Here is a 24,969-nt window from a genome sequence, read left to right on the forward strand (position 1 = left end):
ATTTATCCATCAAATTGTAGTTTCAATTTTCCCATTGTTTTTCCTTTTGAAGTATAACAATTTTGAAGTATAACAATATTCTTAAAAACATTCTGTTGACAAGTGATATGTTTTGAAAAAAAATCTCACAACATGGACTTATAATTATGTATTTGCTAATAATTGAAAGATATTGCATGGAATTAATGTAGTTAGCTAAGATGGCAATCCTGACTGCTTTGATTAAAATGATAATGTGATTTTCTACACGGAAACCGCTTCTAAACCTTTGCTTGATAAAGAAAGCAATGAAGATTTTGGAATCTGCTGATTAAATATGTTCCAATTATACAGCTTATACATATCATATATTGAAAGATATCACATGATTTTTATAGTTTATAGGTTTTTAAAAGATGGAAGAGACAAAAGTTTGATAAGTCAATTCAATATATTCATTCAAGTGAAAGATTGAATCCTGAATAAGATAGTTCAGTAACAGTTGAATTTTTTAAAAAAATTTATCTAATTTTTGGAAATTTAGAAGCAACTGGAAAAATGGTTTGTGTTTTATTTCAGAAGAAAGAAAAGAAAAAACGAGGTTATAAAGTTTCTAAATGCACTTACCTTTCCCTGAAAAAAGAAAATATCAGTGTTTTCCCTTCTACGCAGATGTTGGTTTGTTTAATACATTTTATCTTGCCATTCTGTGATGCTTACATAAACTATAAATAGAGTAATTTAAAATTTCCACAACTATATACAAAACAAACAGATTTTACCAAATAATTATAGTAAAATAATACAACAAAGCAATAAAACATAAAATAATAGATCACATATAAGAAACTCACATGAAAGGTTTCCAAACAATGTTGCTTTTGCAGAGTAGACGCTCTAAAGTGCTGTTAGTATTGTATAATACTGTGTAAGGATTATATAGACTTATATAGGCATAATAAGTACTTAGATTTCTATTTTGTTGCTCCTGAAATAGTCAATTCCATTATGAAACAGCTGATCCAACCAAAATGTAATTTAGGTCTATAATTTATTGTTTTGTCTGTCTTGAACAAGTCTGCCCATCTTCTGTAAAAAAAAACCTTCAGGTACTTGAACAGACTGTCAAGCTGTCTTTGGTTCTTTGTGCAAAATATATCTTGCACTCTTGTTGAAGTGTACTTTTTTGGTAGCTGCATCATCATGTTTGCTGATGATCCAGAAAGGAAATTGGTTCCTTTTTGGAAATACTGCTACTTAGTCTCCTTGCCCTTAGAATTTTCCTACCAAATACAGAACTTGCATTTATCTTTTGTTGAAATAAACGTTGACTTCAAGTATCACCTTGTTCTTTTCTATATACTTATATACTTGCTATGTACTGCTTGATTATTTTTTTTAGGATTTTCTCAAATACTGATGTTTAACTAATCTATAGCTCAGTTCCCTTTTTAAACAATGAAACAATATTAGCTATTCTCCAATTATCATCACCATCTATTAAACATATATGCTATATAATTTTCAATATTTTTTTCATATGCCAACCAATATACAGGTAGTCCTCACGTACAATAGTTCCTTTCAAAGTTATTGTTCAAAGTGAGCATTCAAAGTTACAACGGCACTGAAAGAAAGTGATTTATGACCATTTTTCACACTTACGACCATTACAGCATCCCCATGGCCGTATGATTTAAATTTGGATGATTGGCAACAGATTCATATTTATAATGGTTGCAGTGTTCTGGGATCATGTAATCACTTTTTCTGATTTCATTACAAGCGAAGTCAATGGTGAAGTCAAACTCATTTAACAACCGTTACTAACTTAACAACTGCAATGATTCACTTAACCGTGGCATAAAAAGTTGTAAAATGGGGCAAAATTCACTTAACAAATTTCTCATTTAGCAACATAAATTTTTGGCTCAATTGTGATCATAAATTGAGCACTACCTGTATTACTGACTCTCAAGTCAGATAGTATTGTATGCTTTGACTTTCAATAAAACATTTTGAAAAATATCCCATGCAATTCAATCCCATTTGTGAGCTGGTCTATGTTTCCATTAATGAATATAGAACTGTTTGAATAATAGTTTCTAAAGAGTGAATGTTAAAATGCTGTGGTGAAATTGGAAGGGATTATCAAGAGATATACCACTAGGTTCCATTTTAGACTCAATACATCCCAATGTATTTATAAATGATTTCAATGAGTGATTAGAAAATAAGATTATCAAATCTGCAGATGAGATGATAGATAAAGGAGCAAACATCAGAGAACTGCATAATTAGATTTAAGAAATTCTACGGCAATAAGTAGTAACCAGCAATATTATTTTAGTAACAAGTATTGTACTTGTTACTAAAAACATCTTGTAATTATTACTTTATATTTATCTATTAATTTTAAAAAGCAAGTCCTGTTCAGATAGTTAGGAAAACACTATATTGAATAGTTCATACTTGGAGATTGAAAATGCTGGAGTAAAAGAAAACAAAATATAAATAACTTTATGTAAACTATTCTGGTATAGTTTGCTTTTATTTTGCTGAGTGATTGATTTCCATAATGTTGCTATCCTACATCTAGTTAGTGAACCAAAACTAGTAGTTACTCTGAATTATCTAAGCAATTGTATTACAATTCTGTAAACTGATTCCTAAAACTGATCTAATTTCCAAGATTTACATAACTGTTTTGTAAGTAATATCTACCAGCATTGGTTTTATTATCAAGGTGTTAAATCACTAAAAAGAGGAAAAATAATGCTGTTTAATGCATAAGATTATTATTTATATCAGTTGGCTATGGTTAGAATAATATGATTATTCATAATTGTTGTTTTGGTTAGTCACATAAAGACTTTTGGTTAGTGACATAAAATTAAATATTGTGCTCTTCCCAATTTCCCATGTCCTATTCCTTTGGCTGTGCAACTAATGTGTTGGAATTGAGGCTAAATGTGTATTGAGGGTACCATATAAGGGAAAGATTCCAATATTGCATGATATTAGAACTGGATACATATTCATTTCAACTTAATTTTAGCAAAAACATTTATAAAACAGCAGAGAAGCTGTCTTATAAAAACAAGCCATTTTCATTCACATGCTAATAACAGTAATTCTTCCAACAAGGTTTTTTTTCTAAGGCACTTGACATTTATCATCTAAAAATGAAAAGGGTAATCTAATGAGCCTTTTATAACTAGAAGAACAAAATAGTTCTAAGAGTCACTCTAGACATAGGAGGTGTAAGAGAGGAGGTACAAGAAGGTGAACTAACGAACGGAGCATATGCTCCATCCTACAATTGGGTAGACCAGGTTGCCCTGATAAAAAACACTTTACAAGTAGGGGACTTCTACTATATGAAGTCCATGCTTTGGAAATAATCTATGAGATCCTTAATTAATAAACATATTTACAAATACATACTATATGTTTTCTGAGAATTAAGCCCCACTGAGTTTGGTAGAGCTTACTTATTCTGTAGTATATGCAAATATAAGAAGACAAGTTAATGAATTAATGATTGATTATAATTTTAATATTTCATTAGTTTTGTAATATGTATGCATTGAACTGCTAATAAATGTGACAAGGAATATTGCATTTGGAGAAAATCCTTCAAGCAATCATTTTGATTTACTAAAATAGACTGCTAGGAATTTGTCTGAAAACATTGTACATATGGTGACAAATACATATGCTCAACTGAAATATTTATGAGCTTCTGTGCTAGGTTATGAGCAATATATTTCTATTGATTTAGTAACTGAACACTCTACCTTTCTACTTAAGCATTACTCAAAACAATGGCATATAGAAAATAGAAAAATGCTCAATTATAATTAAAATACAAAGAAAATAATTATTATTAAAAATTCCTAGTAGACTAAACACACACTTTCCTTCACTACCATGAGAAAGAATGCATCAAAGTCTTTGAAATGATGCAAGCAATTTGCATGCTCCCTGTTATCAGGAGAGTCTCCTGACCTTTTGAAAAAAAGCCACATTTTGAGGATTTCTAGAAAGGTCACTATGATTGGGACTGATTTGGAGGTGGGATGAGATTCTATATGGCAGAAAAGGCTTGTCTCTGGGACCTCTCAGATGGAACTTCTTAGCAGATGGATCTGCAGACTAGGATAGATAGGACAGTAGATGTAATTGGAGACAGGGAGTCTTTTAGCTATACAAATATTCATATATAATGAATTTAGGTAGTCTTTGACTTACAACCATTTGTTTGATTAAAACAGCTCTGAAAAAAGTATGACTGATCCTCACATTTACAACTATTGTAGCATCCGGTAAGACCAATGCACCTTTTCCTTCCTTAGGAGAGTCTGGAACTATGTCTAAGTTTAGGTTACTGCATACCCACTGTAAATAAAATAATTTTAAAATGTAATTTTGTATGTGGGATGGGGAGGATTCTGATTTTTGTAGTTGGACTGGAGAATCTTACAGGACTCTCAGTTCTTTGGGCAAGATATGATAAGGATTTATGTTAATACTCAGGATTGAATTTTTATTTCAGATTGCTAATAGTAAGATGAGGCAAAATGATGTTAGGTTTCTGTTGTTTCTAAAATGTTCATAAATGTAAATATAAGGAAGGCTATTCTTAGGCATTGAACTCATACCCTTTACTCTTTATGAATATAAAATAATGCCTTATTAGATGTAGAAATGCTAACGTAATATTTGTAGCACAGATTATTTAAATCATCAAGAAGTGCGGCTGTTCACAGTGTTACTCAGCTAACCTTTTACATTGGAGTTGCAGGTATTATTAGCAGGTCCAGTAGATCTGGATGACAATAGTTTAGGGAAAGTTATTCTATATTATCTATTTTTTATTTTTCTATCAGAGATCTAGAATCAGCTGATTCTATATAAACATTGATGATAAGTCTCATGAACATAATGCCTTGGGCAAAGACTGAGGAGAACCAAAGACAAGATTAGCTTTTGTTATGGCAATTTCTCTGGTGGGAATTTGGGTCAGTAACTCTCTCAGCCCAGTGCACCTAACAGAGCTGATGCTGGGGGAGATAAAATGAAAGGAGTAATCTTTGTAAGCTAACCAGAGTTCCTTCAGAACTATTTTTTCAAACATGGAACTATTATTTTTTTAAAATTGACAACAGATGTACCTATATATGTTACATTTTCTTCTCTAACAGGTGTCATATATTCTCAGCTAATGAGGTTTAACAAGCTTTTCAAAGCTATTAAGTTTTAGTCTTATGCATGACTTTTAATGCTCCATTTTGTGTTACTTATTTATTCATGCCTTTTTCTTGGGTTGCAAGTTGATGAACATAGATTGTGATCTAGCCTCATGTTATTCCTAAAACAATCCAGAAAGATAAGTTAACCTTTAGAAAATACATAGAGAAGAAAAAAAATGACTAAAATCAATCTCTTCACTTCAGATCCACTATGCCATTTGTTTTCTAGCTCTTTTTTAAGCATAACACTAGAAATATTTAATTTAAATAATTTTAAAACATACATATATTTCTTAACTAACATAAAACATAGGTATTGTTATAATTTTTGGTTTGTTTTGCAAACCCAACAAATCTATATTCAAAATTATTTTTAAAGAAATAATAAAAGCAAAAATACATGCAAGTTTTGATTTTCCTGTAAATGTTTGACCACTGAACATGTAATCACGATTTAAAAAAACCCTCCATGCTCATTTCCACTAACTAGACGGGAAAGAAATTAACAAAGTAATATTAAGGTCAGGCTGTCCCCTTGGCAGTAGATAATGAACAGAAAGTGCTAACATTTTCCAGACCTTACTAGAAAATGAAACAAATTGAACTTGTCTCTTGTCTTGCTATACTAAAAAAAAGTCCGAAGAAAGGACTTATTTTAATTGTACTTTCAAATATTCGTCTATATAAAGGTATAAAAGAGAGATATTCTTGCTGTTATAAGAACAGTGTTGGGGTGGCTTTCACTTGGTGAAAGACTTACCTCATCTATATTTTAGCTTTTCGAGTAAGATGGAGCGTTTTGTTAAAGGTGGAGCATTTTCTATCATGGTGAGTAGGATGTATAGGCAAATGGGGAAACAATGTATACATAGGCAAAAGGGAATAAATGAGGATGTATCAACAAATAGGGGTAAAATGGGAATGCGTAGGGAAATGGGGATAAAAGCAGCTATCATTGAACATCTTCTACCTTGTAAGTGACAATATTGTGTCTTGCATCTAAAGATGATACCATATAGTATAAAATATAACATGATCAAATGACAAAAACTAAAGAATTCCCCTTTATAAGTATATAATATGAATTGTGCATATAATTTGGTTTTGTGTTTTTTTAATTAGTATGGACCAATTATAGTACCTTAAATTTTATTCGGAAGGGGAATCCTATTTCACACAATATTAACTAGAGAAGTAATATTTTATCTTCTAATTGGAATTCTACTATGCAAAGGCCTTTGATAGTGTTTGATAATTCATATCCCTTGATAAAATTGTTTCTTCAATAGTGCAGAATTCAGAACGGATAACCCGGTACCTTGATTTCCATCCGTGTTCAACTGCTGTTTATGAAAGCATTATAGCTGAAATACTTCCTTTGCTAATCTCCATGCTAATTGCTCACAACGTTTTTTCAGCATTTTTAGAAAGTTCTGTGTATTTTGATATATTGTTATTGATATATAGGTAATGAAAATCCTTGCTTATGATATATGTGTCATTATCTGCCTTTTGTTTGTTTTTGCAAGTTACTGAATGACATATGTGTTTGCAGTGAATTGGATATAAAAAGGATTTGTAAAAAAAAGAGGAAAATACATTTTACTAAAACTCTCCAATTTGTAACCTTTAATTGGATGAAACTGAAATAATATACCACAAATGGGTTAATTTAAAAGACTGTTTCTCAAATCTGGGATTCACTACTTCTGTGGGATTGAAATTTGGCAAAATTTTGGTCATCTCAGTGCTACTATAGTCATTTTTAATGCTTCTCACAAGGAAAATCAATGGGGAAATAGTCAGGAAATTGGAAATCCATCTCATTTCCACTGTTCTTTTTTAGCTAAGCAAATATCTCTGAAATCATTCAAAAGGTTACAGCTTTTTGAAAAATAATACAAAATCCACTGAAAATCCACAGGAATCCGCCCCCCCTCCAAAAAAAAAAACAAAAACCAAGGAGGAGCCATCAAAAACCTATAAATATCTGGGCACAAGAGAAGCATTGCTAATGTTAATTGGTTTGGATAATGAAACATCTGCAAAAAACAGATGTAAGTTCAAGAGCATGAAAGACCCCCTCAAAGTTTCTTTTTTGGAAACTCTTAAGTTTAAACCTGAAGATGACGAGATAACAGAAACATAGCATAACTCTATAGTTTAAATTAAGTTTATTATTTTAGGAAGATTTTAACATTTAATCCTTTTATGAGGAGAGGTGTCCTTTAAAAGTATGAATAAGTTGGCAGCCATATCCTAATATAAATTACTGAATTGTTTCTGAATTTTTAAAACATAAATCTGAAGATGTCTAGGTCATTTTGTTTATCAGTTTAGCTGGACAAACACCCTTCTTTTTGGGTGTGTTTTCATTATCTTATTCCACTTACTTAATTTGCACTAATACATAACAATATTTCATATGGACTAATACAACTTTTCTGATTGGTTAAGAAATGTTTTACAACACAAAATTAATTTTAACAGACAAATTCATGTTTGCTGATTTGGACAGTAAAAAGAAGCAGTCTTAAATATTAAATAAGTTAAACATAATAGTTTATTTGGGAAAACAGAATCTTGTAGAGGTGAGAATTAAGAAAAATTATTAACCTGAGAATATCAGAGGGTATCAGAAGTGCTAGTTGATCTTTGGATCTTTGCAGCATATCAGAAAAAAATTCTTACATTTTATTTGAAAATTGTTGCAGTAAGCAAGACAGAAAAATGTACAAGAGTTTTCGGGAATTGTTTCAAACTCTTTAATAATAGCTCCATTTTGAATTGAGATGGGGCATAGGAATTGAAGTGTCATAGCAAGTTGTGATCCTTCTTTTTTTATTCCTCCCCCCATTTTTGAGCTTGATTTTCTCCCATCTTCTATTCCCACACCAAATTTGGAACCATTCTGTTCAGTTTTTGGAAAATTATTGTGCTAATATACAGTCCTAAGTCCTTTAGATAAATACTGTATAAACCTAAATGCTTAGTGCAGAGCTGTCAGACTTGATTTCATTGAGAGCCGCATCAGGATTGTATTTGACTTCTGGCCAGAGCAGTGTGGCCAGCTTGACGCTGCCACTCATGCCTGTAGTGGCCCGAGCACTCTGCCAATGAAAATGGGCTCCCGAAGTCTTTCAGAGGGATACAGCACTCCTGAAATTGCTAAGATACTGAGATATGATCACATAACTATCAAATATTTTTGTTGCAAATAGTCAACAGGGTTTCAAGAAACATATTGAAAATAAAAGACACACATTCACTACCAAAGATTTGAGAAGAATCAAACGTGAAGCTACTAGGAACCCATTATTCCCAAGTGCTGTCATATTCCAGAACTGCAGCCTATTTGAAGAACCTAGAAGTACAGGGTGTTCAGTGCTCAGAAACTTGGCCAAAGTAAGGAAGGTTGAAAGCTAACCACCACTGAACAAGAAACATAAGTTGAAATGGCAAGACTGGCCCAAGGAATATCTGAAGACAGATTTTTCAAAGGTTTTATGGACTGATGAGATGAGAGTCACTCTTGACGGACCAGATGGATAGGCCCATGGCTGGGTCAGTAACGAGCCCAGGGCTCCATTTCGACTCAGACATCAGCAAGGTGCAGATGGGGTACTGGTATGGGCTGCTATTATTAAAGATGGGCTGCTTGATTTTTTTGGGTTGAAGATGACGCAAAATCAACTCCCAAACCTATTGCAGTTTTTCGAAAACACTTTCTTCAAGCAGTGTTACTGGAAAAAAGTATGCATCTTTCAAGAAGACCATAATTTCATACAATATTTCTTATAATTAATGTATTTCATAAAGGTTAATTTATAAATAAACATGACAATAATGAAGATACGGAATGAAATGTTCTGCTTCTGTTGGGAAGAGCATATGCTATTACTTTTTTTCTAACAAAATCAATTGATGACAATAATGTATTTTTTAAAATTTATTGATACATACAAACTGTGTGCTTGCTGCCTTTTAAATAAATGGACTTTGGCTATGTAAAACAAAAGTTAAAACAGCTATAAAGTCTGGAGAATGTTACCATTAAAAAGCTAACTGTAATTAACAGTTTCAATCCATACTTCTGCCTTTGTAGGAATATCATTGTTGATTCATGATTGCCCAACACACAATAGCATTCAAACACACACATGCACGTGCGCACACACACACACACAAAGAAATAATAATTAGTCATGCCCCAGCTTATTAGCATAGTTTTTTCAGGCTATTTTTAGTGCTAAAATGCAAAATGCATTGGGGCAATGGAGCCTGGAAATTATGAAATATATTTTAATATTATATATTTTTAGTACACCTGAATATTTTTGAGCTACCATAGGTATTTAATTTCTATGGAATATTTCCATGCATGTCTGTTTATAGAGAATAATATCTAGGAAAGCACACTACCATACAATATTTTATTTAGATATAATTATATAATTCTGGCACATTTATATCATTGTTGATTTCATATTTTATTCCTGTACTGATTTCATGAAATCCAGAACTAAGCAATGTACTTTTTGGTTTTAATTATTATAATGAATTATGTGGGCAATTTTTAAAATTTCAGTGGAAAATGAAAGAAAGGATAGAGTAAGATAAGGTATGGATAAACAATATTTTAATGGCAGGAAAATCAGGGAAATCTAGCTCTATTGAGGTATTATTTGAGAATCTCTCTCTCTCGGTGTACATACATGTATGTAATATTATATGATATGTCATGTTTCATATTTCTGGAGGGAGAATTTCTCATACCATCCCTTCCTAATTTCAGTTTTTCATCCCTCTTTAATGGATTATGTAACAATGAAAACATTTCAAAAATTACTATGTTCATGATTTGGAAATGCTTATTTAAAGTATTTTGCCATAAAGTAAATCAAAATCATTAACAGTCTTGCAAGTTTTCTCATATACAAATAGTTTTCCATTGTGCTGAATTACTCATCATAGTTTCCTTGCTTTGATCCATTTGATTACAGATGGTCTCTGTGATAGTTACTATAGAAACTAAGCTATTCCATTTTAGACTTTTCCTGTTGCTATGCTGTATGGAAGGCTGCTGTTTGCTGTTTTTTTATGGCAAGCTGTGTAATAGAGAATATTGATTTCAAGATAACTGACAAGGTAGTAGGTAAATTGAAACCTGAATTGGATTAAAGAAGTGAAAATGCTGTTACAGCAAATGAGTAGAAAGCAAAGTTAAAAAAATGTGCATAGAATTCTCCTTTCATTGGATTAAGCCAGTTTTATGTTTATGTTTAATTATAAAGCAGATTTTGAATGATATTTCTTTAGTTTTTAATAGTTGCAAATTGAGAGATTTTAATAGTTTAAAGAATACTTTTCAAACTTTCCTTCATCACTCAAAAACACTAATCAAAAAGGTATTTTTACTGCTTAACAGAAGTCCTGCTGTAATTAGGTAATGGTTAGTATGTTGTTACTCGACCCCCCCACCCCCAAAAAGAAAAAAAAAGACTTTTACCCAATTTAGGGTAATGTACCCAGGCTTGGAAAACACTGTTTTAAAGAAACCATTTGAATGTGAAAGAAATCCTGGCCTAAAGTTTAGCCTACATATAAGATGTATATTTTTGTTGATGACCTTCACTTTATCAAGGACCTTGAAGTTCTTATATTGAATGATCTAAGTGCCAAAGCTCACTGCAACAGTATTGCCAAAAAGGCTTTAAGAGTTGTAAATTTAATTCTACTCTGGTAATACTGTTTTGCTAACTACGGCATTCAAAACTTTTGCTAGACCAATATTTGAATTCAGCTCTGCTGTCTGGAATCTGCATTGTATATCTGACATAAATACAATTGAGCAAGTCCAGAAGTATTTTACCAGAAGAGTACTACATTTCTCTGTTCACAACAGAATGCCCTACAGCACCAGACTTGAGATTCTTGGCTTAGACAACCTTGAACTATGCGGCTAAGATTGGACTTAAGCATAGTACATAAAATCAAAACATCTTATCAGTTAATGAATATTTCAGCTTTAACAACAACAACACTAGAGTGCACAACAGATATAAACTAAATGTAAACCACTCCAAATTTGATTGCAGGAAGTATGATTTCAGCAACAGAGTGGTCAATGTCTGGAACTCACTACCTTGTTGTCACCTGCTTAAACCCCAACTCCTTTACCCTCAAACTAACCTCTGTTGACCTCACCCCATTCTTAAGAGGTCTGTAAGGGGTGTGCATAAGCGCACAATCGTGCCTACCGTCCCTGTCCTATTGTCCCCAATTATTAGCTCCTATTTCTTGTATTTAAACTTATGTTTATTCTTGTTTCTGTTATATTGTAAGCTTTTGACAAATAAATAAAAATAAATAAATATGGTAAAATTATAGACACCTTTTATCAATTTATTTCCCCACTCTAGGAAGTAAAACAATGAAATTTGCCAACATAAAAAAGTAAAATTTGAAAACATCTGCAAATTGCTTTTTTACTTTCCTTGTTTTTTATGGACGGATGTGAATGAATTTGACATCAGATTACAGTGTATAAATGCAAATTCAAATTGTGTAGCTTGGTTGGAATTATCAGTAAATGTGATTTCTTCAGATATTGTAGCAGTTTCTACATTGCTACAAGGTTTGTAAATGTTTTAGAAATACAGTCAGTTGAGAAATTCTTTAATTGGTGTATTTTAAAGAAGGAATAATATTTCAAGAAAAACAAGCCTTGACAATATTACTATGGGCTAATGGCCATAAACAATCATGGGAGCAATTGTGGCATGAACACAATAGTTTATGGTGAATAGCTGAATATTTGGCACCAAAGTTAATTTCAAAATGTTTGTTAAAAAAAAAATCAAATAACTTTTAAAGGGTTTTATGTAACTTTTTCAACTAAGGTTTTAATTGATGAGTAGAAGGATTTCAATAATTGAAAAGGGAGGGAACAGATTGAGATGCATTTGAATGTGTGTCTGTAGTTAGAAACAGCATTTAAGAAGTGTGACAGTTAGGTGGCCAATCCTGCCATCTAGTGACCAAAACTAAATACAGTATATTTTATTTCTCCACGCAGTGACTATGAAATGAAGGTTTTGTAATTATTTCTGTTTTGTGTATGAATTGATAATATGATCTATATAGAATGTTGTGGGAAAATATCACCAGCTTTTTAAGAAAAATGTACAGTTGGTGTTTTAACATTATCAACCAAATACATTCCAGAAGAAAAATATAAAGTCAATCCAAGAAGAATGAAATAAATCAATAATGCAGTGATTAATACTCCTTCTGTGCTAAATACCATAGGTATCATCAACATTTAGCTCCAAAGTAGCATTTAGATCTCACAATTTGCTGTTGCCGTTGTTTGTCTGTTTATTTTTCAAATTATGGTACTAAACAAAATGGGTTTCTCTCTCTCTCTCTCTCTCTCTCTCTCTCTCTCTCTCCCCCTCCCTCCCTTCCTCTCCCTCTTCCTTCCTCCCTCCCTCCCTCTCTCTTCATGCGTGTGTGTGTGTTTAACTGTATAGAAATATACCCGAGAATCCAAGATGTAATTACATATAGAGTTTCAAACATTTTGGCACTCCTGTATGAACTTTATGTTTCAATGGATTCCTGTATGAACAAATGCTGATATAACCCCTGAAATCTAAAAACCTAGATATGTATTTTTTCTGAAAATTCACATGCACATTTCCTTATTTAGTATTTATATGTAATTGTTTCCATGTTCAAAATAAGAAAATAATGAATATAAATAGTTCAAAGGTTTGGATACCCTTTCAGTCAGTTATGACACTTTATTTTGCAGAAAAATAGCCTTCCAAATGTTTTCTGCCGCCAATTATCAACTTTGCTATTCCTGGCTTTTAGAATTGCTTTGGGTATTTCAAACAAAACACTTGAAACATACTTCCAAATCCACCATGAAGTACTTATTTGAAAGAAGAATAAAAATTTAGGAATGGTCTCCACAATTTGCATGCATTATTGTATTACTGAACATTTGTATGAAGATCTCAAATCTGCAGTAATTCAAGAAAACTGACAACATTTCTCTGCTAGAAAAATTCTGTAAGAAAGAATGGGAATCATTCCAAAATCTATGGCTAGATTTTTGGATTATATAGAAATAGCTCTTTGACATGTGAATTATTTAAGGCCAATTACCAAAGGGGTTTCCCATCACAGTACTGCAGATAATTTAATTTAGAATTTCATTTCAGAGGATGCATAGCTTCCGATGCTAGTAGAAGTTATCTTCACTATTTATTAAATAAGAGACAGTTTTATATAGTGGTTAAGGCATCAGCTGGAAACTGAGAGACCATGAGTTCTAGCCTCCTCTTAGGTACAAAACCTACTGGATGATGGAACAGTCGTTCAGCTCTAGGAAGTGGCAGTGGCAAATCAATAATCTTGCCAAGGAAACTTACAGGGACCTATAGGCTGTCAATACTGACTTGAAGGTGCGCATTTGTTACACAGTATATAGATGTAGTACATTTTTATTGTATTTTCTTCTCTTGGTGTTCTGTTCACATTAATTTATATGTGAGAGAGCTGCTTTGGATGAGAAGAGGACTGAACATTAGTGTGTTCACTTAATATATTTCATTTCATTTTTTTCAATTAGTTTTTGAATCAGCATTAGAGCACTCATATGGCTGTACTTTTTAAAGCAAGTTAATTACAATGGTGATGTAATCCTCAGCAAATAGTAATATTTGACATTGACTTATTTCAAAATTAAGCATTCAATCCTATTTGGACCAGGGACCATCTGAGAAATCCTGAGCAGTTGGCTAGAATGGAAATGGGGAAAAGTCCCATAAGGAGATAATCAGATTATCCATTATGCTGTCTTGATATTTGTATATATTCATTTACAAGAAGTCAGACTTAACTTGACAGAACCATCTCCTTATAGTGATGTAGTATTATAAAGTTCATTATAAAAATAAAATAAAAAAAACTTTCTTAATAATATGGCTATATTACAGATTAGTTCTGTTTCTGTCTGTTAAAGTCAAATGTATAATTGTGTGTATATAGTTCTTCTTTATACACATCTATCCAATTTCTATCTTCTAACATTTTAGTAATTAATATAAAATTTACATTAAAATTATGTAATATATATTAACATTATCAAAACTGATAATGTTAATACATTTTAGAGCAGATTTGATAATTGTAGGCTGACATAATTGCCATTGAAACTCAAACAGAAATGAATTATATCATTCAATTTAATAACTTTTAATTACTTTTTATCTGAATATTTTTGTTGATTGAAGTTTCTCAGAAAGAATTTAGCATGGAAATTGAATTCTTAAGAATATTTACCTTTCATCGGTTAGCCACTACTGGTACTGGGGAATAGAAGTGAGGAATCATAAAATCATTGAGCTAGAAGGAGCCCTGAGAGTTTTCAGTCCAACCACTGACTAAGGTAGGGGTTCTTATACCATCTCAGATAAATGATTGTCCAATAATTTATGACATAATTACTTTATTTATTTGTTTGTTTATTGAATAAATTTATTTATATGGCTGTCCATATCATATAATAACCGTGCAACTCAGTTTGGTCTAGTGATCAAGATACCAATCTAGAAACCAGGTGACTGAGTTCTAGTCTCACTTTAAGCTTGAAAGCCGACTGGGTGACTTTGAGCCAGTTTCCAAACCCAATTCAATTCATAGAGTTATTGTTCCTAGGAAAAGTGGATGAGGAAGGAGTGTTATTTACATAAAACAACAAGGGAGGATGGAATTTTAAAGATTTTAAAACTCTTAAAAAATAAAATAAAAAACAGTAAAATACAACAAAAGTTAAAAACAACAAAAATATAACATAAAAATAGCAAAAGGTGCTATTTATAATAATTTGTTGTCTCCAAGTTTATAATACTAGGCTGAAAATTTTGCTCTAGTTGAGTAAGGTCATTAAAACAGCTCAACATTTTTCTTACAGAAATTCTATATGTATTTTCCAGAGCTATTTACATTTTCTGCCCTTCTGTCTTTAAAATTAATTGTCAAAACAGGTATTCAACAATAATGATTTAAATGAAATAATATTGTAACAGAATATATCTACTGAGAGAATGTAGAGCAACTCTATTATTTATGTGATAGCAGCTCTACTACCGTATATACTCGAGTATAAGTCGACCCAAATATAAGCCGAGGCACCTAATTTTACCACAAAAAACTGGGAAAACTTATTGACTCAAGTATAAGCCGAGTTTTTCAGCACATTTTTTGTGCTGAAAAAAACCTCCTCGGCTTATACTCAAGTGAGATTCCCTCTGAAAAAAAAAAAAATGGTGTGGAGCTCCGGAGCTGGGCAGCCGCTTCCCTGCTTCCATGTTTCCTTTGCAACTTGTAAGCATGGGGGTAATCGGAAGCAGAAAAGTTATTGCATGAGGATATATTGTTTTTTTCTTTATTTAACTGTTTTTGGGGGAAGACCCACCATCATGTGAGAATGCTCAGACACAAAATCTATCTGCCTGAAAGTAAGTGTGTGTGTGTGGGGGGGATTTTAACAGAGGGAAGACATAGGGAGAAGGCAAAAGCGACGGAAGATCCTTCAGGGGAAACTGAGGGGGAGACTCACCCTTGGTCCAGATGAGCCCCCTTCCCCGCCCCTAAGGAAGCAGAGGCAGCCAGCAAGGGCAGGCAAACCCCGCTTCGCGGACTCCATCCATCCTCGCTCCCACCCATCCACCCAAAGCCACGAAGTCCCCCAATCGCGCAGCCCAGAATCACCCTCCCCTCAGGGGGCAGCAACGACGCCCGGTGTTTCCTGAAACAAGAAGCTCTGCCGTGCAATGAAAGCACCCTGGCTCTAGGCTCAGAAAACAACGCAAGCCGAGGTGGCTTCATTTCCCAGCCCCAGCTGCTTTCAGTCCACTCAGGAGGAGGAGGCGGCGGCGGCTCGTGTTTTCTGGGCTCTAGGCTCGCGATCTCAGAAAACAGTGCGAGCCGAGGGGTGGCTTCATTTCCTCAGCCCCAGCTGCTTTCAGTCCGCTCGGGAGGAGGAGGAGGAGGAGGTGGCGGAGGCGGCTTGCGTTGTTTTCTGGGCTCTAGGCTCACGATCTCAGAAAACAACGCGAGCCGAGGTGTCTTCATTTCCTTAGCCCCAGCTGCTTTCAGTCCACTCGGGAGGAGGGGGAGGAGGTGGTGGCGGCACCTCGGCTTGCGTTGTTTTCTGAGATCGCGAGCCTAGAGCCTAGAAAACAATGCGAGCCGCCGCCGCCACCTTGCTGGCTGCCTCTGCTTCCTTAGGGGCGGGGAAGGGGGCTCATCTGGACCAAGGGTGAGTCTCCCCTCAGTTTCCCCTGAAGGATCTTCCGTCGCTTTGCCTTCTCCCTATGTCTTCCCTCTGTTAAAATCCCCCCCACACACACACTTATTTTCAGGTGGATAGATTTCGTGTCTGAGCATTCTCACATGACGGTGGGTCTTTCCCCCCCGCTAAAAACAGTTAAATAAAGAAAAAACAATATATCCTCATGCAATAACTTTTCTGCTTCCGATTACCCCCATGCTTACAAGCTGCAAAGGAAACACGGAAGCAGGGAAGCGGCTGCCCAGCTCCGGAGCTCCACTTTTTTTTCAAAGGGAATCTCACTCGAGTATAAGCCGAGGGATTTTTTTTCAGCACAAAAAATGTGCTGAAAAACTCGGCTTATACTCGAGTATATACGGTATTTAAAAATGGGTAGATTAATTACATTAAAAATAAACAAAACAATTAAAAAGGATGAAGTGCTGATATTATTATTTATCTCTGAAAACTCTTTGCCTTTCAGTTTCTCTCTTTATTTTTCTTCTCTTCTTCCCCCCCTCCTCAGTTTTTCTCTTCTCAGTCTTCCAGGGGAGGAATTCCTGGCAAAAGTTTTGACTCAGGCAAATCTTTTAAAATAAACTGAAGAAAGCAAATGATTATTGCATTTTAATATATTTTAATAGTAGGAAAATATTACTTGCTGTTTCCTCAAAGCTGTTTTGAAGAAAAATCAGATAGTATAATTTCAAACAAAATTTATCTGAATTTTTAAATATTAAAAGGCGATAAATAAACAATATTCATGTGAAATTAATTTAATATGCTGAGTGATACATCCGCGTTTACTTTTAATATTTTGTTCTTCTCATAGGTAATATACATAAGATTTTTACAAGAAATAACTACGTATTCTGAAATATTTTCAGGCATCAAGTTACAAAAATCTTCTTTAATTTCAGACTAGCAAGTTTTGATACAGTGTTTGGGCACTGATCTTCAGATGAAAATGAGACAGCTCAAGTTAGATCTGGACAGTGTTACAGGAAATGTAGATTGTTGCCTTATTTTTGTTTTGTGTAAACTTGTAGAACTAAAGAAATGCAGGTAAATATTTAATATTATAAGCCACTGTTAAGCCACTTATATAAGGGCCCTACAAGGTTTGAGAAAATATTTTCACAGTTCATTTGCACATTGGATATTAATCTATTTTTATTCTGTATAATGCTTATTGCTGACAGACTATTAAAAACTAAAATCTTGCTTAAAGGAACTTTATTCTCTATTTCACTAGCTTAAAACTACCAAATCTGGAATGCAGCATTCCAGATAGTCACTAGATAGCAACAAACTGATGCAGAGAATCCAACAGTTTGTTGTAATCCTAGTGGTCATCTGTAGTTTTCATCTGAGATCTGATAAGCCTATTATTATCTAAGCCAGGGGTGTCAAAATCAAGGCCTCAAAGGCTGACCTGGAAACAGCAAAGGAGTAGCCTGCGCAGCCATCCTGAGCTCTGTTTTTGCTGGCAGAGGGTTGCAGGAGACTGTCGTAGCCGAAACCTGAGCTTGGTAGCCTGTTTTCACTGATAGAGTGCTTCGGCCATCACAGACACCTCCAACATGAGTGACGTTGAGCTGCTCATGCCCACCCCAGCTTCCTGAGATCAAACACAATCCTGATGCGCTTCTCAATGAAATCAAGTTTGACACCCTTGATCTAAGCAATTTATTGTAAATCAAATACACATGATATGTGTTAGCTGTCGTCTTAAATGATCAAAACTACAATATTGATAAGATCTTTTTATTTAATCTAATAGATATTTCACTGGATTTCATTTCGGTTTTCTTTGCATAATAGTATACATTAGCCTTTCTCAACCTTTAAAATGTTTTTCAAGTCTCGGGAAACCCCTTCACATTCAGATTTAAGTATAAGCCAGAAGTTATAAATTAATATTTGCTTTGTGTGTAGGCTGTATATACACATTACCAGTGTTCCCAAACTAAAAATAAAGAATGAAACTTGTATCTTTAATATGAAACCTGTGCTTGTTTTTTGCCACACAAATTCAATTCTGGATTGAATTAGAAATAAGCATAAATGGTTTTCATCTTCAAATGAAATAAGATGACTTATGACTTTGCTTTTGAAACTTGTTAAATAAGAAAAGGTTTGTTTATATATGTAAAAGTTGAAAGCTGCAACAATATGTTTGATGCCATCTTATGAATTGCGGGATATATTTCTTTGATGGAAATCCAGAACATTTCCACGGGCACAGCAGGGCACAGCAGTGAATCTCATCTTGAGTGCATGTATTTCCTCTTTCTTCAAAATGAAACTCTTATCCAGTTGTACATTTGTTACTGAAAGGGAGGGAAAGCACTCATCAATTTTGTTCTGGAGTACTTCCATGTGTTTTTCAATTAGATATGAGATTTTCTGGTATCCTTTCTCATGCTCAAGCCCAAGCAGCAGTAAAAACGTATTTTGCATCATGATTTTTCTATACATAAATATTCCCCAAAATGCTAATTTGGCCTAATGTTTAGAGACTGGGAGACCCTGATTTACAGTCCTGCTTTATCCATGAAAACCTATTGGGTGACTTTGGGCCAATTATTTTCTCTCAGCTGAACTTGCCTCACAGCATTGTTGTTGTGGGGAAATAGGAAGAGGAGGGCATGTTGTATGCCTTGAGTTAATTGTAAAAATAATAAAGGCAGGATAGATAGAAATAAAAATATGATTTCTTTTAAGCCCAAGAATCTTGTCACTTGAAGTTAAAATGTTTTCTCCAGTTGCAGATACTTCTTTGACTGGTTCATGTGATTAAAGGTGTCCACTAAAAAGGCTAGTTTCTGCAATTATTCTCCATCTTCAAAGTACTCAGCAAAAAGTACCATGTTTCCCTGAAAATAAGATCTGGTCTTATTTTCTTTTGGGCTTGAAAATAAGCACTTGGGCTTATTTTCGAGGAGGTCTTATTTAAGTATAGGAAACTGCGAATGTGGGAGCCGATGGGAGTGGAAATGCAGATACTGCTGGCCCCGCCCTCCCTGTCCCACTGATTGCTTGTCCGCAGCTTCAGTGGTCAAGCTCTTGGCATGCCTTGCAGCACAAATACTATTCATTCTGAGCATGGAGGCAGAGGCATGGGGAGGGAAGACAGACAATCTGGATGTACTGCATGACTGCGCAGTTCACAGGAGGCTCATAGGGGGCTTGTGTGTCACCACTGGCAGCAATGGGAGGCAGAGACATGGAAGGGAGACAGGAGACAGACATGCTGCTCAGATGCTTGGCTCATGGGAGGCTTGTGGGAGGCTTGTGTGGCACCACCGGCAGCAGAGGCATGGTGGGGGGAAGAGGCAATCCAAATGTGCTGCATGGCTGTCTGGTTCACAGGAGACTTGTGGGAGGCTTGTGTGGCACCACTGGCAGCAGAGGCATTGGGGAGTGGGGGGACGAGGCCTGATGCAATCACTAGTAAGCCGAGAGACAGTGGGATGGAGTGGGCAGCTTGTTGGGATTGCTTGCTTCCCCTTCTTACTGCTGCTGTTAGCACTGCATAACCTCCAGCAAGCCTACCGTGAGCCCAGCAGCTGGGATTGTCTCTCTCATCCCCGTGCTTCTGCTGCTGGTGGTGCTGCATAAGCCTCCCATGAACTTATCCCAGTTGGGATCGCCTCTCTCCCTTTCCTTAGGTCTTTGCCTCCCATTGCTGCCAGTGGTGCCGTGCAAACCTCCCCTGATCCAGATGGCCACATAGCATGTCCGGATCTCTCCCCCGATGCCTCTGCCTTCACACTCAGACTTACAGGTATCTGCGCTGCACCAAGGAGACGATAGGCCACACCCATTCCGCGGGCTTGTTTTTGGGATAGGAGTTATATTAGATCCACCCCCCAAAAAAATCAGGTTAGAGCTTATTTTGGGGATAGATATTTCAGGAAAACATGGTAGAATACTATTTTTTAAAAAATACTCTTCTACCCTTAGTTCAAATACTTTGTTAAGAATTTTTCTTCATAGTTTTAAAGACATTATTGAATGAAATGGTCTTTGTGTAATAAAATTGACAGTTGTTATTATAGCAGTGTTCCAAACTTTTTTATTCCATCTCCCAGAGTTTTGGATGTGAAGACCTTGTAAATAAAGCAATGTGTTGTAACCATATCAGGGTTTCCTTTTCTTACAACCATTGCCAACCATTAATGGATCACCATCAATAACAGATGCCAACAAAATTTATCCAGGATAGATGTTTTGTTTCCAGACAAAATATTAAATGCATGTTTCATATAGTTCTTTACAGCAGAAAGTTTTCTACAATTTCACCATCATTTACAAGTCTTACAAATGCCTTAAAATGACATTTATTGGTGAAAATCTGAACTCATCAACTTGAATAGAAAAGCTCCAGTTTATCACACAAAGTTATTCAGCATCATGTGACATGTCATCAATATGCTCACTCATTGTACGGTTTGGAACTTTTTCAATTACCCATACTGCATCTGATACTAACATTTTGCCATTACTATTTTATATGCTGGCATAATTACTTTCTCACCCAAATTGTAACTTATCCTTTGCTATGTAATAAGTTTTGCTACTAAATAATTTACTTCTTGGCCCGTTTTAAAGATTGTAATTTTATTAAAAAAAACTTTACTGTTTTATGATTTCAATAGCTGTTTAAAATAATCAGAACTTTTACTTATCATATGATTTGTAATTAAGTTTCTTTTAAATTAGCCATTGCAGCATTTCTAAGTTGTTTGCCACAGATGAGGCACAATAGAATAGGACAACTTGGATCAATCCGCATAAAGCCCATTAATGCTCAATGTAAAGACCAATTTTATTTTTAGCCCATAGAAATGCCTGAGAAGATTTAAATTCTTTATTATCATTATCATGATTAAACTTACTAGTATTGGGATAAAATTACTAGATGAAAACTATAGGGAAAAGACATAGGAGAAAGAATGGGAAAGAATGACATCATAGATTAAGTTGGAGGAGTCCATTGATTCCTTGAAAAATGCACTTCACCCTTCCTGTAATTTATCTGTCCCATCCCATAATATAGAATTTACTTATTATCGATGGTGTCCCCTATCTTGCTTGAAAAGTTAAGAGTGTATTCAACCAAATAAACAATCTTACAGCATACTACCGGATAACTCACAAGGAATTGTAGTTAGATTTTTGTTCTATCTCTGCTCATAGCAATAGCACTTAGATTTATAAACTGTTTCATAGTGTTTTACAGCCCTCTGTAAACCTAAGCAGTTTTCAGTCTATTTTCTCCAATAATCTGGATCTTCATTTTACCAATCTTGTAAGAATGGAAGGCTGAGTCAACCTTGAGTTAATTAGACTTGAATTGCTGAACTGCTGGCAGTTGGCAGTCAGCAAAATTAGCCTGCAATACTAATTCTAACCACTGCGCCACCATGCCTCATCACTTGAGAGTGTGTTGCATTAATTTTTTAAGTAAATAATGATGTCCCTGGGAAACCAAGTGACTTTTCATGGAACCCTAGGATTCCACAGAACCCTGATTGAAAAATCCTGGTGTATGATTCTCTTTGGGCACCCATTTATTTTTTATTAAATTTATTGGCCAATTTCATTCCTTTTCCTATTGATAAATTTTGTTTTGGCCATCGGGTGGTATGTTTTGGAGGAGCACATAAACAAAGTAATGTTGCACCAACACATCAAAGATTCTGTCCTTTGGGACTTCCAGTTTGGGTTTCTTTAGCGACAGGTTGAAATCTGCGATCGTGCACGGTTTCGATCTGTGCTCACCGCTGGAACGCCCCGATCCTTTGGACTCGGGGCTGAAGCCACCCCGTAGAGGGGGGAAATTGCTAGCCGAGTGGAGGAGAGTTGCATCTCTCTTCCTTGGCTGGTCTAAACTTTCTTTCCCAAAGACAGTTGCAGCGATGGTCAGAAATGGCCACCTCAAAGGAGAACCTGACTGGATAAGATTGTGCAGGAGGAAGACAAAGAAGAAAGCAGGATAGACCGGGCTAAACAACAGAGAACATCTAAGCAAGGTACCCTGAAACTAAAAGTACTTAGAGGGATACTTCTGAAAGAAGACTTTTAAGCGGCGAAGGAGAGAGAAAAGGAGGTTAAAAACCCCTTTTTACCTTTATATTGACAATTACAAATGATATGGAAAGAAATCTATATTAATTTACTTTGACACTAATAGACAACTTTAAGCTGAAATTTAAGTATCAAAAGGAGAATAAAGATCTTTTCTTTGGTCATTTTAAAGCCCTAAAAAGGAGAAGAGTGGAGGCAAAAGGGTTGGAACGTGGAATAATGAAAAAATGGAGTGACACCTGGAACAATAAAGAGGATTAACAGTGAAACTTTGAAAAGACTCCTGAGGATACATTGCAACTGAAATCTTATTAAAAGATACAGTAACCCACAGAAAGGAAAAGTAAAGGAAAGAAACAAGAAGGAACAGTTTGGAATCATTTGGTGATATAAAAAAAATAGCTTTTGGCATTGGCCTTTCCTTCCTTCTTCTGTTTTTACTTAAAATCAATTGGGTGGTTGTTCAAAAGTGTTTAAAATGGCATCACTCCTGGAGGAATTGAAGATGAGTTTTAAAAAACAGAAAGAAGATGGAGAAAGGGGAGGAAGATCCTTTGGCTTCATATTTGAATTTCTTGAAATGGAGATCCTGAACTATGAAAAGCAAAGGAAAAGCTTCAAGAGCAAGAAGAAAGGCAGGACAAAGAAGAAGCCATTTTCAATGATCAAATAATGCAAAATGTGGTAAAAAGGGGGAAAGGAGTTAAAAGTTTGAGATTAAAGAGAACAGCCAAAAAGAAAAATACTCTGAAAAGGAAGTATAACAGCAAGGAGAAGCAGAAAAGAAAACCACAGAAGGGAAAATTAGAGAGAGAAGGGTATAAAAAGGGGGGGATGAGAAAAAGCGGGGGAAGATAGAAAGGGAAAGACCTCATGAAGGACAAAAGCAGGAAATAAAGAAAAAGGGGAAATGTACTAGGATTAAAGGTATTTGCTCAGCTAGAAAACACAGAGACAATGGTTAAATTAAGTTAAAAGTAAGGATTCTGCAAAGGTACAAAAGATAGTGTTGTGATAGTAGAATACTGTAATGAGTTAGAAATGAAATAAGTAAATAATCTATGAGATAAAACTGTATTGTTATGTAATGGTATGTTTATAATTAATGCAATAATAAAGAAGAGAGGGAAACATTGTTTCTAAAGATTGATAAAATATTGAAAAAATATTGAAAAGAAATGTGAAAGATTTATAAGGAAATTTATACCCGTTATTAGAATGAATTAGAATAATTATTTTGCTAATTAATAGTAAATAACTTATAAGATAAAACTGTATGATTATCCAATGATATGCTTGTTAAGTAATAATGAAGAAAGGAAGAAAATATTTCAACTGTTCTCAAAGATTGATAAATATTGAAAAGATTTACAAGGCTCATACCAGTACTAGAATGAATTTGAATAAGTATTTTGTTCACTAATGTGTGTGTGTGTGTGTGTGTGTGTGTGTGTATTGTTTTTGCTATTTTAGAATTTTTCTTTTTACATTTTTAAGGGGAAGTACCAAGCAGAGTCTCAATGATGATTTTTAGATAATATAAAATAGATATTAGAAATTTGAATATTATAATTTTAGAATGCACAAATTTAATGTTTAATGAAATTTCATATGATAATAACAATAAGACTTAAAGGTGTTGCACTCTAATTGGCAATCATAGAGGGAATTTTGCTTTTTAAGAATGTTCATAATGAAATTGTAAACAAGATAGACGAAAGTATAAGTATAATGAATAAAAAAATATAGAAATTTAGGTAAAAGAAATACAATTAAATAAGAAGAAAATGAGATAATCATAAAAGAAAATTAAGAGAAGTAAAGGGAAAAATAGTGAGAAGTTGGAAAAAGAGTAATAAGATATGAAGTTGAATACATAAGATGAATATGCATATGAAATTGTTTCTGTATGGAAATGTGATAACCCGGAACCATGCTGTACTCAGACAAAATGTTTTATTTGTTTTGTTAAAACTCAATTAAACTTTATTTTAAAAAAAAGTTTCTGTCCTTTTGTACATGTGATGTCATGATTGTGAACAAAAGGGATGGAGCTTATTGTACAAGACAATACTTTTTTCCCCTCATTGCTGCCCTTGTCCCCCTGCCCTTTTCCCCTTGAATAGCTCAAGAATAGCCTCATTATCTTTTGGACACCAATCATTTAATGGCAACACATATTTAGCAATGCTACTTATTATCATTAGCTTCTTGCTTGCCTGCCTTCTTTTCTGGGTTACTTTCCACATATTACACCAATGGTAGACAAACCAAAAAGATTATCGGCGA

The 24,969-nt window shown here is 34.4% G+C and overlaps 1 protein-coding gene across 3 annotated transcripts in view; it reads left to right on the top strand.

The window, feature by feature from the left end:
- CACNB2 (calcium voltage-gated channel auxiliary subunit beta 2) overlaps positions 1-24,969 on the top strand; it is a 169,558-nt gene that overhangs the window by 10,711 nt on the left and 133,878 nt on the right. The window lies entirely within an intron of this gene.

The sequence above is a fragment of the Pseudonaja textilis genome, chromosome Z, assembly GCF_049901715.1.
Source record: "Pseudonaja textilis isolate UNSWEBS1 chromosome Z, rPseTex1.2, whole genome shotgun sequence".
In the NCBI taxonomy this organism is placed as follows: Eukaryota; Metazoa; Chordata; class Lepidosauria; order Squamata; family Elapidae; genus Pseudonaja; species Pseudonaja textilis.